The sequence below is a fragment of the Neomonachus schauinslandi genome, chromosome 10 (assembly GCF_002201575.2).
Source record: "Neomonachus schauinslandi chromosome 10, ASM220157v2, whole genome shotgun sequence".
Lineage (NCBI taxonomy): Eukaryota > Metazoa > Chordata > Mammalia > Carnivora > Phocidae > Neomonachus > Neomonachus schauinslandi.
In genome coordinates this window covers 38396956-38412271 of record NC_058412.1, presented here as the reverse complement: position 1 = coordinate 38412271, position 15316 = coordinate 38396956, and positions in this window count along the sequence as shown.

Here is a 15316-nt window from a genome sequence, read left to right as displayed (position 1 = left end):
TGACGTCGGCGGCGGGGCGGGGCCTCGGGCGGGGCCGGGGCGGGGCCAAGATGGAGCGCTCGACCCGGCCGCTTAGGGGAGAAGTGGGTGCGGAGGGGGAAGGAGGCGGCTAAGCCAGGGGGCTGGAAAGCAGTGCGGCGCCCCAACCTTGGCTGGGCTTCGGCACAGCTCCCAAAGTTGCTTCTCCGGTGTCTTCTCCGCTGTCTTTCCTTTTGCCCTGAAGATGTTTAGTACATGATTTTGGCTAAGGGTTGGACTTTGGACTGTCACTTTCTGTGTATTTTTCGTACAAATAGGGCAGTTAATGATCCTCTTAAAATCGGTAAAACTAGATGAGTACGTTTATGCTAGGTTCTGGTGAATTGGAAAAATTTGGGCACTCGTTTGAGCGGGTAGAAAACAATGATTTTCCGTTTCTCAGTGAGAATGTAGTTTGTGCACAACGTGTATTGGAGGAGGTTTGGCCGAAACAGGAGTTAGAAGTAGGCCCACTTGTCCCGCCTGTTATAATTTTTCCTCCTCCTCTTCAGTGTTAGGGGTGTTAAAAGCCAGGTATTGAGGCGGTGAGTTTCCAGGACAAAGGTTGCTAAGTATTGATATGTCCCTGTACAAAGTTTACATGTCTTTTCTTTTGTTACCCTCCCTGAGTGTGGCCAGTGCCAGCAACAGGAAGATACATAAAGTGAGTAATGTGGGTGACTATGCACTATCCAGTTTTGCATTTAACCTCAGTGGAGCATACTCTTTCTGCCGAACTCTGCCAGTCGTGAGGGAGAAAAGGGTTGCATAATTAAACTGAGGAGTCTGGCTTCTACCAGCTCCCTTGATGAGGAAGGAAAAGACCCAGGAATTATAAGAGAAACGTTAGTCATTGTGCAAAGCTGTCAAATGTCCTGAACTGGGGGTGGGGGTTAGGAAGAATGGAGATGTGATCCTCCATCATGGAGCAAATGAGAAATGGAAAGCAAAGAATGGACCATGAGAATGTAACTTCAGAATGGCACCCCTTTAAAATAAAGCACACAAAGGCATTTCAGTGGAGGAGGACTTAGGAGGGGATGGGCCCAGGGAGCAGGGAGGAAGAATCAAAGGAGGAGGTGTAGGAATGTACAACCAGCTCTAGGCCTCTGATCCTGTGTCTTAACCAGCCTCAATGTGGCCTTGTTTCCATGGCTGGCAGATCAGTGTGGGAGATTGTATTAAACAGTTCATTCTAACAAGGCTGTTTCTGAAATTTCGGAATCCTTAGGCATGTCAAGGTGACCCTGTTACTGGGCAATGTTGCTGTCCAAACCTTGACATATAAGGTGAACCCTCATCTCAAAGCAATGTGCTTGCTCACTAGTAAAGAGAGACTGACCCCTAATCAAATAATATAAAAGAGGGACAGGTGGGGAAAGTTGGGCTGTTAGCTGAGGATGGAACCATCCAGGCTAGAGTTTCAAACTGGAAAAGTACCAGAGTGTGGGAGGGGCTCCAAAGAAGGAATTAAAGAACTCTTTTGGCATTTCTTTTTGTTTCAACTGCATCCGATCTCAACCCGCTTGCCTTGTTCCCTCCTGGTTAAACTCTTAGAAAAGGTAACAGCACTGATCAAAAAATGCACAGGGTTGGTGGGATACATTGGTACAGGCATTTACATCCTTTATCAATAGGATGTACAACTTTTCAGGAGGGCAATTTACAATAGGAGTTAGAAGGCACCCTGAATACATGCTCTTTGGCCCAGTAATCTCACTTCAGGGAAGTTATCCTGAGGAAATAATTGGACATGTGCACAGAGGTGTGTGTGCAGAGTTTTGTTGTTGCTGTAGAAGAATAATAATAGAACAAAAAAATAGAAAGAAATAATGGAAAAAAATTATTAATTGTTAATAATAGAAAAAAAGAGAAAGAACAAGCAACCCAAATATCTAGTGACAGAAGATTAGTCAAATACAGTAATCTAAATGGTGAGCTACTAGGCAGCTACTAAAAGAACCATATAGACAAATGGCTGTAGACATGAACCTATGCCCAAAATAGAGTGTTTGGGGGAGAAAAGCAGGTTACTAAGAAGTTTGCATCATATGATCCTATTTTTTTGTGTTAGTATTAGACAAAGGTAGAGATACATACACTGAAATGTAAGCTGTGTTCATTTTTAGGTGATGGGATTTAGATAATTGAAATTTTTTAATTTTGTGTTTTATCTCTATTTCATTATTTTTTTCTGAAATAATCACGCATTGTTTTTATAACTTTAAGATATGTTTTGAAAAATAAAACAACCACTAGGACTGCTTCCTTGGTCTGGAGATTTGCAGCAGGGATTCATCCTCTGAGACTCCAAGGGAGGCTGGGCTGTCCTTCCATGAGGGTGATTTCAGTTTCCACGATGCCTAACTGGGCAGACTAATTATAATTTCTGTTCAAAGACCAGTCTGACAAAAGGATGTTTGAATTATTCATTGGTTTTCATAATCTGTTTCTCTAACAGCCAGACTATTAACCTGAGTTCTTGATTTTGCATCTCAGGTTCTGTTTGTGGAATGACTTAAATCCTTATCATTTGATATTGTGGCAAGAGCATGGGAACCATCATTAGTGGGCCTGGTCCGGTGTCTCCTAGTATCTACTAGCTGTATCACCTTGTTAGAAAGTCACAAGATCTGTCTAAACCTCATTTTTATCATCTGTAAAATAGGATGGTATATTTATCCCGTAAAGCAGTTGTAAGGATTAAATGAGGCAGTGGAGGTAAAAAGTGCTTTGAAACAGACATATTGCTTGTATGTATGCAGGTAGGTATTTTGCATTCATTCCTTTATTCAAGCAGTATTTATGAGCAAGTCACTGAGCTTTGTTACTGAGACATGTGCATGGATGAAGTCAAACAGGACCTTGTTGCCAGGTTATTTGAAGTCTAGTAAGGGAAACTTTCCAAAATTGAATATTTTTTAAAAATTAAAAAAAAGGGGCACCTGGGTGGCTCAGTTGGTTAAGCGTCTGCCTTCAGCTCAAGTCATGATCCCTGGGTCCTGGGATCGAGCCTGGCGTTGGGCTCCCTGCTCCGCGGAGAGTCTGCTTCTCCCTCTCCCACTGCTGTTCTCTCTGCTTGTGCGTGTGCTCTCTCTGTCAAATAAATAAATAAATAAAACCTAAAAAAAAAAAAAAATTTAAAATTAAAAAAAAATGTAGGCCTCTTGTAGACCTAATAGCAGAAATACAAGAAAAATACAGATACAAATTCTCTAAAGCAATATAAAGTGCAGACTCTATTGAGAGGTACAAATGAAAATATAGAAAAAAAATAGAAGCTAGTTCCTGGCTTTAAAGGTTTCAATTCAATATATATCGTAATTTGTTTTCTTTTATAACTTTCATTTATTTTTTAAAATTTTGTATTTGAGGGACACCTGGGTGGCTCAGTCGGTTAAGCATCTGCCTTTGGCTCAGGTCATGATCCCAGAGTCCCAGGATCGAGCCCCGTATCAGGCTCCTGGCTCAGCCGGGAGTCTGCTTCTCCCTTTGCCCCTCACCCCGCTTGTGCTCTTTCTCTCTCAAATAAATAAATAAAATCTTAAAAAAAATAATTTAAAAAATTTTTGTATTTGAGAATAGTTGACACATAACGTTACATTAGGTTCAGGTATTCAACATAGTAATTCAGCTTCTCTATACGTTATGCTGTGCTCACCACAAGTGTAGCTACCGTCTGTCACCATACAACACTATTATAATGTCATTGACTATATCCCCCGTGCTATGCCTTTTATTTTTGTGACTTCATTCCATAACTGGAAGCCTGCTTGTATTTAATTTAAAATGAAGAATTAATTTTAGAGAAAAGAAAATCAAAGTCTTTGGCTGAGCTGGATGAAATATGGTTATTTTATTTAGGATCCAAAGAGTTCTCTCTTTTAATTTTATTTTTATCAAAGTATTACCTATCCATAGTTTAAAAAGTCAAATAACAACAACAAAAAAGTCAAATAACACTTCAAGGCTTCATCCAAATTGGAATAATTTTGAAAGTGAAAGGGACAATGGTAATAACATTATGCCAGACTAACAAGAATAAACTGGGACTCTTCCAACAAACCCTGTTTATGAAAAACACATCCTCTGCTTATCCTTACCCACTCCAAAGCTACCATGTCTCAGAGACACTACCTTCAATTCTTTGAAGCATTTTTCTCATGTTTTCTTTGTAAATCCCAAATTAGAGGTTTCTACTACTTTTCTTGATCTCTTCATTTGATACATTATCTATTGATTTCTTACTACAGAAAATGAGGAATGATTTCTTTTATGCCCTCCACTCACACACCATTTCCCTCCCTCATTCCCAAAGTGATTATATTCTCTATTCATTTTTATATTAATGGGACCACATAAATCTTGTTGATGGCTGAACCACATCATTTATATTTCCTTTCTTGTGCAATTGTTCATTTTCCCTGGAGTTAATAATTAACTCGGATTTTGGTTTGTTCTATCTTTGAAGGCCCTGTCCATTTATTCACCCCCAAATTCTCTGTCTGAACTATAAAACTACTCAAATGGTTTATGTATCAATTCCATATTTTATTGGAAATAAATCCTCTGTCTGGGTCCTCCTGCTCCGGGCTAGACTGGCTCCTCTCCAGACTATGATGCAGCTTCATCCCAGGACTTCCCTTTCACAACCCTTCTATGTTGGATTCTGTTTTCTTGATCCCATGGTTGCATATTTGTTTTTTCACTTCCTTGTTTGCTTGGAACACATCTCATCCTGCAGTGACATATTAAAAAAGTGGACATTGAGATAAACTTTGGAGACCTTATACATCTAAAAATCCCTTTACTCTGGGTGCCTGGGTGGCTCAGTTAGTTAAAAATCCCTTTACTCTATCCTCATTCTTTTCTTTTTTCAAACTTAGAGAAGACTTGCAAGAATATTACCAAAACCTCCTTTATACCCTTCACCAATTCACCAGTTAATGTTTTTGCCATGTTTGCTCTCTATATTGTATATACATTTTTTTTCTTGAGCCATTTAAGAGTTAATTGCAGTTACCCTTCATGTTTAAATGATAGTTTGGCCAAGTATAGAATTCTAAATTGGAAATCCCTTCCCCTCAGAATTTTGAAGGCATTGATCCAGCTTTTCTTTTCATCTTTGGTATTCTGAACTTTTATGATAATGTGCCTAAGTGCAAGTCTCCTTTCCTTCATTGTGTTGAGTGCCCAGTGGGGCCTTTTAATATGGCAACTTGTTACCTTCAGTTCTGGGAGATTCTTTGATAATTTCCTTTGTCCGTTTCTCACTTTTCTGGGACTCCTATTAATGAGATGTTGAAACTCCTACATTGATCCTATAATTTTATTCTCTTCTTTCTCCAGTTTTCCTCTTTTTGCCTTTTGTTCTACTTTCTGGGAGTTTTTTTCAACTTCATTTTTCACCCCTTCTACTGAATTATTAATTTTGTCTATCCTGTTTTTAATTTTCAAAAGTTCTTTCTTGTGACAGGGATGTGACTTTTCTGTAACACTATGTTCTTTTTTTTTTTTAAATGCATGCAATACATTCACATATCTCTCTGAAGATATTAATTAATAGTAATTTTCCCAAGTTTTCTTTTGCTTTTTGCATTGCCTCTTAGACCTGGGTTCATTTTCAATCTGTTTATTTTGGACTTAGTCTTTCGCCTTAGAGCCTGTCTTTAATTACTTGGTGATCCCTGGCTCTCTCCTTGTTCATAGGTTCATAAATGTGAGGTACTGAAAAGTTCTCTGAGAATGGGTGGGGCTCACTCAAGGGTAAATGGTAAAGATACAGCCATTTCACTAGGAGGATCTGTAAGTTTTTCTCCTCAACTGTTCACTTTCTTCAGAGAGGAATCCTGCCTGGAAAATTCAGGTATGATTATCAACATCCTGGGCCTGAGTGGGAGAAGGAGGCTGGGAATATCAAGTCTCAGCCATTAGGGTTCCTCATCTCCCTCACATGACCATGCCAGGAATCTCTAAGTCCAGAACCGATATGTTCATTTCAGAGGACAAACCTCCCACCATCCTCTAGGGGCAGAGAGGGGCAAGTGCTTGGCTGTACAGGGTCAAACTGTACCTCATGAAATTTTTCGCAAATCCTCCAGTTTTCAGCCCCACCCACCACCTTTGGCTTCCAAAGTGTCATGCTTCCAATTTCTGAACCTTTCCTGGATTCTGTGGCACCAACTGTTTAGTGTAGTAGAGGTAGTGATGCAGGTCTCCTACACCATGGCCTCTGACCAGCAGTCTAGACAGAGAACAGCTTCTAGCCTTTCTTGCAGTTAGATTGGGTAAGTGACTGAACTGAGAGCAGGGAAGGGAAGTAGGGATGTATACCTCTTTCAAGACTGGCCCTCATAAGCAGCCTTCAGCCCTCTCCAGATTAGGTAGCCAGGGGGAGAGGTGACCGAGAGAACGGCCCTGAGACCTTTGTACTGTAGTAGGCTCTGGGGCCCCTCGGATTTGTTCTTATCTTCAGTTTCTATTTTTTATCTATACATCTCTAAATATGAGACACGATCCATTCCCCTGAGCCAGAGGAGCAAGAGAGGGGCTTGCAAGAATCTCAGAATTGTAGACAAGGAGCGTAGGAAAAGGGATGCCAACATTTACCAATTTACCTTCTGGTGAGGACAAGGAGAGTGGCCTATGAAAAGGAAATAACCCCATTTTCTTTGCTTTGATCTCTAACCCCATTATGAAGAACACATTTTGGTTAAAAAAAAAAGGGGGGGGGGGGAGAGTGGTAAAAATGGCCAGCAATGGTTTAAAAAAAAGGCTAGAAATCTAAGTCCTATGTAGGCAGGTTAGGTGTTTATCATCTTCTGTCTGATTGATACACCCCGCTACGCACAGATTCAAGGCAGGTAAGGGAATCATTTTAAGTCTGTCTCCAGCATATAAACATATTTGATATTTCCCATTTCAGCACATAAATGTAAATTTCATTCATAACTACTAATAAAATGATGCTATGGGTAGCCCTTGACTTAGATCAGCTCACCTTTCAGATATGTCTTCTGGGAGATCTTTGCCCTGTTATGAGATGATGCCAAGCAGTGCATACGTACCACCCGCTGAAGCTATTGTCCCCTGGCGTTCCCCCTCTCTGTACATAGCAAACAATTGTCAAACAACCAAACAAAGATAACTGAAATGATCTATTTCTTTATTGCCAGTCCAATTGATTCACATTTTGAAAGCTTACTATTGGACAGTGCACAATTACATACTTTCTAGCCGATTTGTTTATGGCATTTATGTTCATTAAAAGAGAAGCGTTAAGGGTGCCTGGGTGGCTCAGTCAGTTAAGCGACTGCCTTCAGCTCAGGTCATGATCCTGGAGTCCCGGGATCGAGTCCCGCATCGGGCTCCCTGCTCAGGGGGGGGTCTGCTTCTCCTTCTGACCCTCCTCCCTCTCACGCTCTCTGTCTCTCATTCTCTCTCTTGCAAATAAATAAAAAAAATAAAATAAAATAAAGAGAAGCGTTAAGATTAAGGTATTAGGCATGTAGCTACTACATTGTTTCCATGAGAAAAGCAGTTTCCCAAATGCCTCCCCCAGGAACATCCCCTGCTGTGATTGTGAGAACTGTACAGCCTGCCCTTTCTGTGTGGAGAGGACCCTCCTGACTATCACCACAGCATTGGTACCAAGTTGTGTTTTCCAGTGCATTAAGGCCATTATTTGCTGGAATGAAAGATGTCCCAAAGCAATATTCAGAGACCTATTTGGCACTCAAGCTGGAATCTTCAAAAAAAAAAAGAAACGTCTTTTCGCCAGAGAGATACCTGCAGGAAATGGCTTTCAATAAAGCTGAGATGAATGCACCCTGGGGCAGGCTGCTCCACATTGCCATCCATATGGTAAACAGCCCTTCTCCGCTGGCGGGCTGGCCAGCCAGCCAGAGTCTCCAGAGCCCCCATCTTCCAACCCAGGAACAGCAAGCAGTGCAACTCTAAAACACTCGCAAGACAAAGGTAAATAAGGGAGGAGTAAGCAAATAGAAAGTCACCTTGCCTCCGGGAGTAAACTGTTCCTCCTCTGATGACCTGAAGCTACAATGACACAGGTCTGACCATAGCACAGCGGGGCTGGCTACGTAAGTAACACCCCCACCCCTACCCCTGCCCAGTACAAAATGAAAATGCATGCCCCTTGTTCAAAATGCAGGAAAAAGGCACCCTTAAGAGGTACTGTATGGGAGCACCTGGATGGCTCAGTCAGTTAAGTGGCTGGCTTTTGATCTCCAGGTCATGATCTCAGGGTCCTGGGATCAAGCCCCCCCTCTGGCTCTGCGCTCAGCAAGAAGTCTGCTTGAGGATTCTCTCTCCCTCTCCCTCTGCCCCTCCCTGACCCAGGGGGGTGGGGTGGGGAGGGCGCACCCTCGCTCTCGCTCTTGCTCTCTCTCTCTCAAATAAATAAATCTTCAAAACAAGGGTACTATATAAAGTTTTTCCTTTCTTTTCTGGTGGCTTTCTTGACCTGTCATGGTGTTTTTGATTTGCCATTTAATGTAACTCTTCCTTGGTCAGGGGCTACTCACAGGGTAAGTGCAGGTCTTCACAGGCACTCAGACTCCCTCTCTCCAGCCGTAGACCCTGCAGCTGACGGTGGGCCCCGAAAGGATTGCAACCTCAGCACTGGGACTTGCTCAGTACCTGGACTGGAGGTGGGCAAAAGGTCTGTCCCCCGCGAGTCACCCTCCAAACAATTACGGTGCTGCCAGCCCTGGGTAAGGATGGCTGCTGCCATGTCCTGCCTCAGAACACCCCAGGTGAGCATGCCGGACCCCAATCCTTGCCAGGCCTGAGTCCAGGGCCCCACTGGGTGCAGAGGGCCACAGCAGAACATGGACACCCCCACACCCCCTTCCATACTGTGAAAAAACAGCTCTGTTGCTGCCCCATTCACAGAGGGAAGGGTCGACCTGGGGAGGGGGTGGGGGGTGGGGGGAGGGTGGGGGGAGGGGGGACAGGGCCCCAGGCACCAGGTGACAGAAAGCAGACTGCCAAGGAGATGGGGAGCTGGCTGCCAGGAGGTGGGGAGCTGACAGCAGGCAGACCACGTGTGAGCTGAAGGCTCCAAGGTCTTGGCACATGCTCTGATGTTCATCAGATTTCACTTACAAAACACAAATTCAAAGGAAAAATTACTTAGAATTTCAAGACCACAACTGCAGAACATTAAACTCCAAGTGTTCAGGGTCCTTCCGCACTTGGGTTCCTGTGCAACTGCTCTGTTCACACACCCATGAGGCCGATTGTGTGGGGCAGACTTACTGAATTCAATGAAGGTCCAGAAAATTCTACATTTTTTATCACATTTGTGGCATTTCTCATAGGCTGCCTGTACATAATTTTATTTCTGTACATAAACTGCTTCCCTTCCTGGATGCCATCTGCAAGGCTTAGCTTACCAGCTCTTCTCTGGCACATTACAGCCCTTCTCGAAGCCTTATCTGTTAAATAGAAATAATAACAGTAATCTCATAAAATCGTTGTGAGTACTTAGTGAAGCCAAGCTTATAAGGCACGAAACCCAGTGAGTGGCACATGTTTTATACAAATGGACATACACACATATATGTATTTACTCACATACACTGATACCCATACATTTCTTCTGTAACAGTATCAGAATACCTAAAAGGTACTTAATAAGTCTATTTTTTTTGGATAAAAGAACACAGTATAACATGATCTTAAATGTCAGTCTGACTAATGGATGCTTTTGGTGAAATGCAATGCAAATATAACTTTATTATTAGCACCACGCTCTAACCAGCTGAGCTAACTGTTGGCCTGACTACCTTTATTATTTAAAAGAGAAACCAGAAAGCACTTTTCAAAAGTTCAAACCAGTTATGGTAAAATACTTTAGAAAGTAAGCTCAATTGAGTTAAGGACATAGAGAAAATGAAGAAAGTTCTGAAAATCTTGATAAATAGAATTTCAGAATGAAAAAAGGGCTTGTACGAAAAGATGAAAGAAATTGGAATTGGTTAGCATGGAGAACAGAAGGATAAGAGAACTTTAAAAAAAGCAATATCGCTTTCAATTAAAAGTGTTTGTTTTGTTACTAAAGTGGTATGTGGTTATTAAAGAAAACTTAGAAGATGTATATTAGCGAAAAGAAGAAAATTGAAAATATGCCCAAACCCACCACTCTCACACAATGAACAAGTTTGTACTAATTGATTATCCTACTGTGAATATAGGTGGGATACCCTTGATAATACTGGACATTTTCATTTTAAAAAATATTTTCCAATTGTACACCTGGAGTGGCATCTAATTTCTATTTTGACTTAATTACTTCTTTTGAATAATATATTACTTCTTTCCTTACCTCTTATGTTTATTGTTCATATACATATTTTTTTCTTTTGTGAATTGCCTGTACCCTTAGACCATTTTTAATTAGGATGTTTGTTTTTCTTTTAAAAAATTAGAAATATTTAGGCGCCTGGGTGGCTCAGTCGGTTAAGCGTCTGCCTTCGGCTCAGGTCATGATCCTGGAGTCCCGGGATCGAGGCCCGCATCGGGCTCCCTGCTCGGCGGAGAGTCTGCTTCTCCCTCTGACCCTCCTCCTTCTCATGCTCTCTCTATCTCATTAAAAAAAAAAAAAAATTAGAAATATTTAAAAGTACATATAAAAAGTACAGAAGATAGGGGCACCTGGGTGGCTCAGTCGTTGGGCGCCTGCCTTCGGCTGAGGTCATGATCCCAGGGTCCTGGGATCGAGCCCCACATCGGGCTCCCTGCTCAGCGGGGAGCCTGCTTCTCCCTCTCCCACTCCCCCTGCTTGTGTTCCCTCTCTCGCTGTGTCTCCCTCTGTCAAATAAATAAATAAAATCTTAAAAAAAAAAAGTACAGAAGATAATATAGCAGACACAGCATTTCAATGTGTTTTTCAGAAAGAAGGCCCGCTGAGGTGAGATAGGAGCTGTATTAACACAGTCTGCCATGTTGTTAGAAAAATAAACAAAATGTTTGTCTTTTATGCATACTGATGTGCAAGAGTTTTTAGTACATTAAGAATGTTAGCCTTTTTCTATGCCATAGAGCTTTTGCTTTAATATGTCAGACCAGTACATCAAAGTGACTGATAAGAACAGAACAAAAGGAAATTAGATTAAATAAAAAAAATTTTTTTTAGTTGAACATGAGAAACAATTTCTTAACTGTGAAGAGAATAAATGTAAGAAAAGGAACTTGTCATAAAGGAATCTCTAACCCTCCATTTCTCTTGTAGGCCTTAGGTTACACTTAATTGACTGGGAAACAGAAGCTAGATCAAATGGTGGTTCACATTTTCTCCTAGTTCTATTTATTTTCTTAGATTCTAAGAAGCACTAATTTCAGAATTAGTAGCAAAAGGTCTGGGTTACTTGGCCAATTTGATTTAAATTATAAACAACCAGCTGAATCTTTGCAGGACTTTTGAGTTAAGGGCTACTAAGTCTACTATTGTCTGTGGTTCTGCAAATGAATGTGAATTCTATTACGTAACAACTGGGGCTAGTGTTCTATTTATAAACAACCAGTGCTCGCTTAGGCAGCACATATAATGTTTATAAAAAAACAGCATGCTTACTGCTGAGTATGGTAGTCATTAGGAATATACACAAAGAGTCAGCTCTCTTCTTCCAGGCAAGTGGTAAGAATATACTTACTTTCCTGGTCCCTTGGAGTTAGGAGTGGACATATGACTTTCACTGGCCAGTGAAACATGACAGGAAGTGACATGTTCATTTCTGGGTCCAAGTTTAAAAAAAAGTTTTATGTATAGTTTATTATATGTCAGGTATACTCAATAAAGAGGTATAATTTATATACAGATAAAGTTTATTCATATATATTTTTACTAAAGTTTATATAGAGAGTCTATAATAAACTACATGTTTAAAGTACATAATTTTGGGGTGCCTGGGTGGCCCAGTCGCTCAAGCGTCTGCCTTTGGCTCAGGTCATGATCCCAGGGTTCTAGCATCAGGCTCCCTGCTCAGCGGGGAGTCTGATTCTCCCTCTCCCTCTGCCTCTCCCCCTGCTTATGCTTGCTCTCTCTCTCTCTCATTCGCTCTCTCTCAAATAAATAAATAAAACCTTTAAAAAAATAAAGTACATAATTTTTACACATATTTATACCTGTAAAATCATCACTATAATCAAGATAGTGAAGATATTTATCATCTCCAAAAGTTTTTGCTTGTATTTTTGTAATTCCTCCCTCCCACACCTCCTTAACCCCTATCTCCAAGCAGCCGCCAGTCTCTTTTCTGTCACTATAGATTAGTTTTAAATTTTCTATAGTTTAATCATACAATATGTACATTTTTTTTTTGGTTGGCTTCTTCCATGGTGCATGATTTTAAGATTCATCCATGTTGTTATATGTAGCAATAGTTCATTCTTTTTTTTTTTAATTTTATTATGTTATGTTAGTCACCATACAATACATCATTAGTTTTTGATGTGGTGATCCACGATCCATTGTTTTCATATAACACCTAGTGCTCTGTGCAGTATGTGCCCTCTTTAATACCCATCACTGGGCTAACAAATCCCCCCTCCCCCTTCCCCTCTAAAACCCTGTTTGTTTCTCAGAGTCCATAGTCTCTCATGGTTCATCTCTCCCTCCAATGCCCCCCCGCATTTTTCCCTTCCTTCTCCTAATGTCCTCCATGCTATTCCTTATGTTCCACAAATAAGTGAAACCATATGATAATTGACTTTCTCTGCTTGACTTATTTCACTTAGCATAATCTCCTCCAGTCCCATCCATGTTGATGTAAAAGTTGGGTATTCATCCTTTCTGAATGCTGAGTAATAGTCCATTGTATATATGGACCACATCTTCTTTATCCATTCATCTGTTGAAGGGCATCTCGGCTCTTTCCACAGTTTGGCTATTGCGGACATTGCTGCTATGAACACTGGGGTGCATATGGCCCTTCTTTTCACTACATCTGTGTCTTTGGGGTAAATACCCAGGAGAGCAATTGCTGGGTCATAGGGTAGCTCTATTTTTAAATTTTTGAGGCACCTCCACGCTGTTTTCCAAAGTGGCTGTACCAACTTGCATTCCCACCAACAGCGTAAGAGGGTTCCCCTTTCTCCACAACCTCTCCAACATTTGTTGTTTCTTTCCCTGTCCATTTTGGCCATTCTAACTGGTGTAAGGTGATATCTCAATGTGGTTTTGATTTGAATTTCCCTGATGGCTAATGATGATGAACATTTTTTCATGTGTCTGTTAGCCATTTGTATGTCTTCTTCAGTGAAGTGTCTTTTCATATCTTCTGCCCACTTTTTGACTTGATTATTTGTTTTTTGGGTGTTGAGTTTGAGAAGTTCTTTATAGATCTTCGATACCAGCCCTTTATCTGTAGTGTCACTTGCAAATATCTTCTCCCATTCTGTGGGTTGCCTCTTTGTTTGTTGACTGTTTCCTTTGCTGTGCAAAAGCTTTTTATCTTGATGAAGGCCCAGAAGTTCATTTTTGCTTTTGTTTCACTAGCTTTTGGAGATGTATCTTGAAAGAAGTTGCTGTGGGCGATGTCAAAGAGGTTACTGCCTATGTTCTCCTCTAGGATTTTGATGATTCCACCTCACATTGAGGTCTTTCATCCACTTTAAGTTTATCTTTGTGAATGGTGTTAGAGAATGGTCGAATTTCATTCTTCTGCATGTGGCTGTCCAATTTTCCCAGCACCATTTATTGAAGAGACTGTCTTTTTTCCATTGCATGTTTTTTCCTGCTTTGTCGAAGATTATTTGACCACAGAGTTGAGGGTCCACATCTGGGTTCTCTATTCTGTTCCACTGGTCTATATGTCTGTTTTTGTGCCAGTACCATGCTGTCTTGGTGATCACAGCTTTGTAATATAGCTTGGAATCGGGCAACGTGATGCCCCCAGCTTTGTTTTTCTTTTTCAACATTTCCTTGGCGATTCGGGGTCTTTTCTGATTCCATACAAATTTTAGGATTGTTTGTTCCAGCACTTTGAAAAATGTCATTGGAATTTTGATCGGGATGGCATTGAAGGTATAGATTGCTCTGGGTAGCGTAGACATTTTAACAATGTTTATTCTTCCGATCCATGAGCATGGAATATTTTTCCATCTTTTTGTGTCTTCTTCAATTTCTTTCATGAGTGTTCTGTAGTTCCTAGAGTATAGATCCTTTACCTCTTTGGTTAAGTTTATTCCGAGGTATCTTATGGTTTTTGGTGCTATTGTAAATGGAATCATTTCTCTAATTTCTCTTTCTACAGTTGCATTGTTAGTGTATAAGAAAGCAACTGATTTCTGTGCATTGATTTTGTATCCTGCCACATTACTGAATTGCTGTATGAGTTCTAGTAATTTGGGGGTGGAGTCTTTTGGGTTGTCCACATAAAGTATCATGTCATCTGCAAAAAGAGAGAGTTTGAGTTCTTCTTTGCCAGTTTGAATACCTTTTATTTCTTTTTGTTGTCTGATTGCTGTTGCTAGGTCTTCTAGTACTATGTTGAACAACAGTGGGGAGAGTGGGCATCCTTGACGTGTTCCTGATCTTAAGGGAAAGGCTCTCAGCTTTTCCCCATTGAGGATGATATTCGCTGTGGGTTTTTCATAGATGGATTTTATGAACTTGAGGAATGTTCCCTCTATCCCTATACTCTGAAGAGTTTTAATCAGGAAAGGATGTTGTATTTTGTCGAATGCTTTTTCTGCATCAATTGAGAGGACCATATGTTTCTTCTCCCTCCTCTTATTAATGTGTTCTATCACATTGATTGATTTGCAAATGTCGAACCACCCTTGCATCCCGGGGATAAATCCCACTTGGTCGTGGTGGATGATCCTTTTAATGTATTGTTGGATCCTATTAGCTAGGATTTTGTTGGGGATTTTGGAATCCATATTCATCGGGGATATTGGTCTGAAATTCTCCTTTTTGATGGGGTCTTTGCCTGGTTTGGGGATTAAGGTAATGCTGGCCTCATAGAATGAGTTTGGAAGTTTTCCTTCTGTTTCTATTTTTTGGAACAACTTCAGTAGAATAGGTATTATTTCTTCTTTGAATGTTTGGTAGAATTCCCCAGGGAATCCATCAGGCCTTGGACTCTTGTTTTTTGGGAGTTTTTTTTTTTTTTAAGATTTTATTTATTTGACAGAGAGTGAGAGATAGTGAGAGCAGGAACACAAGCAGGGGGAGTGGGAGAGGGAGAAGCGGGCTTCCCGTGGAGCGGGGAGCCTGATGCGGGGCTCAATCCCAGGACCCTGGGATCTGACCTGAGCCGAAGGCAGACAC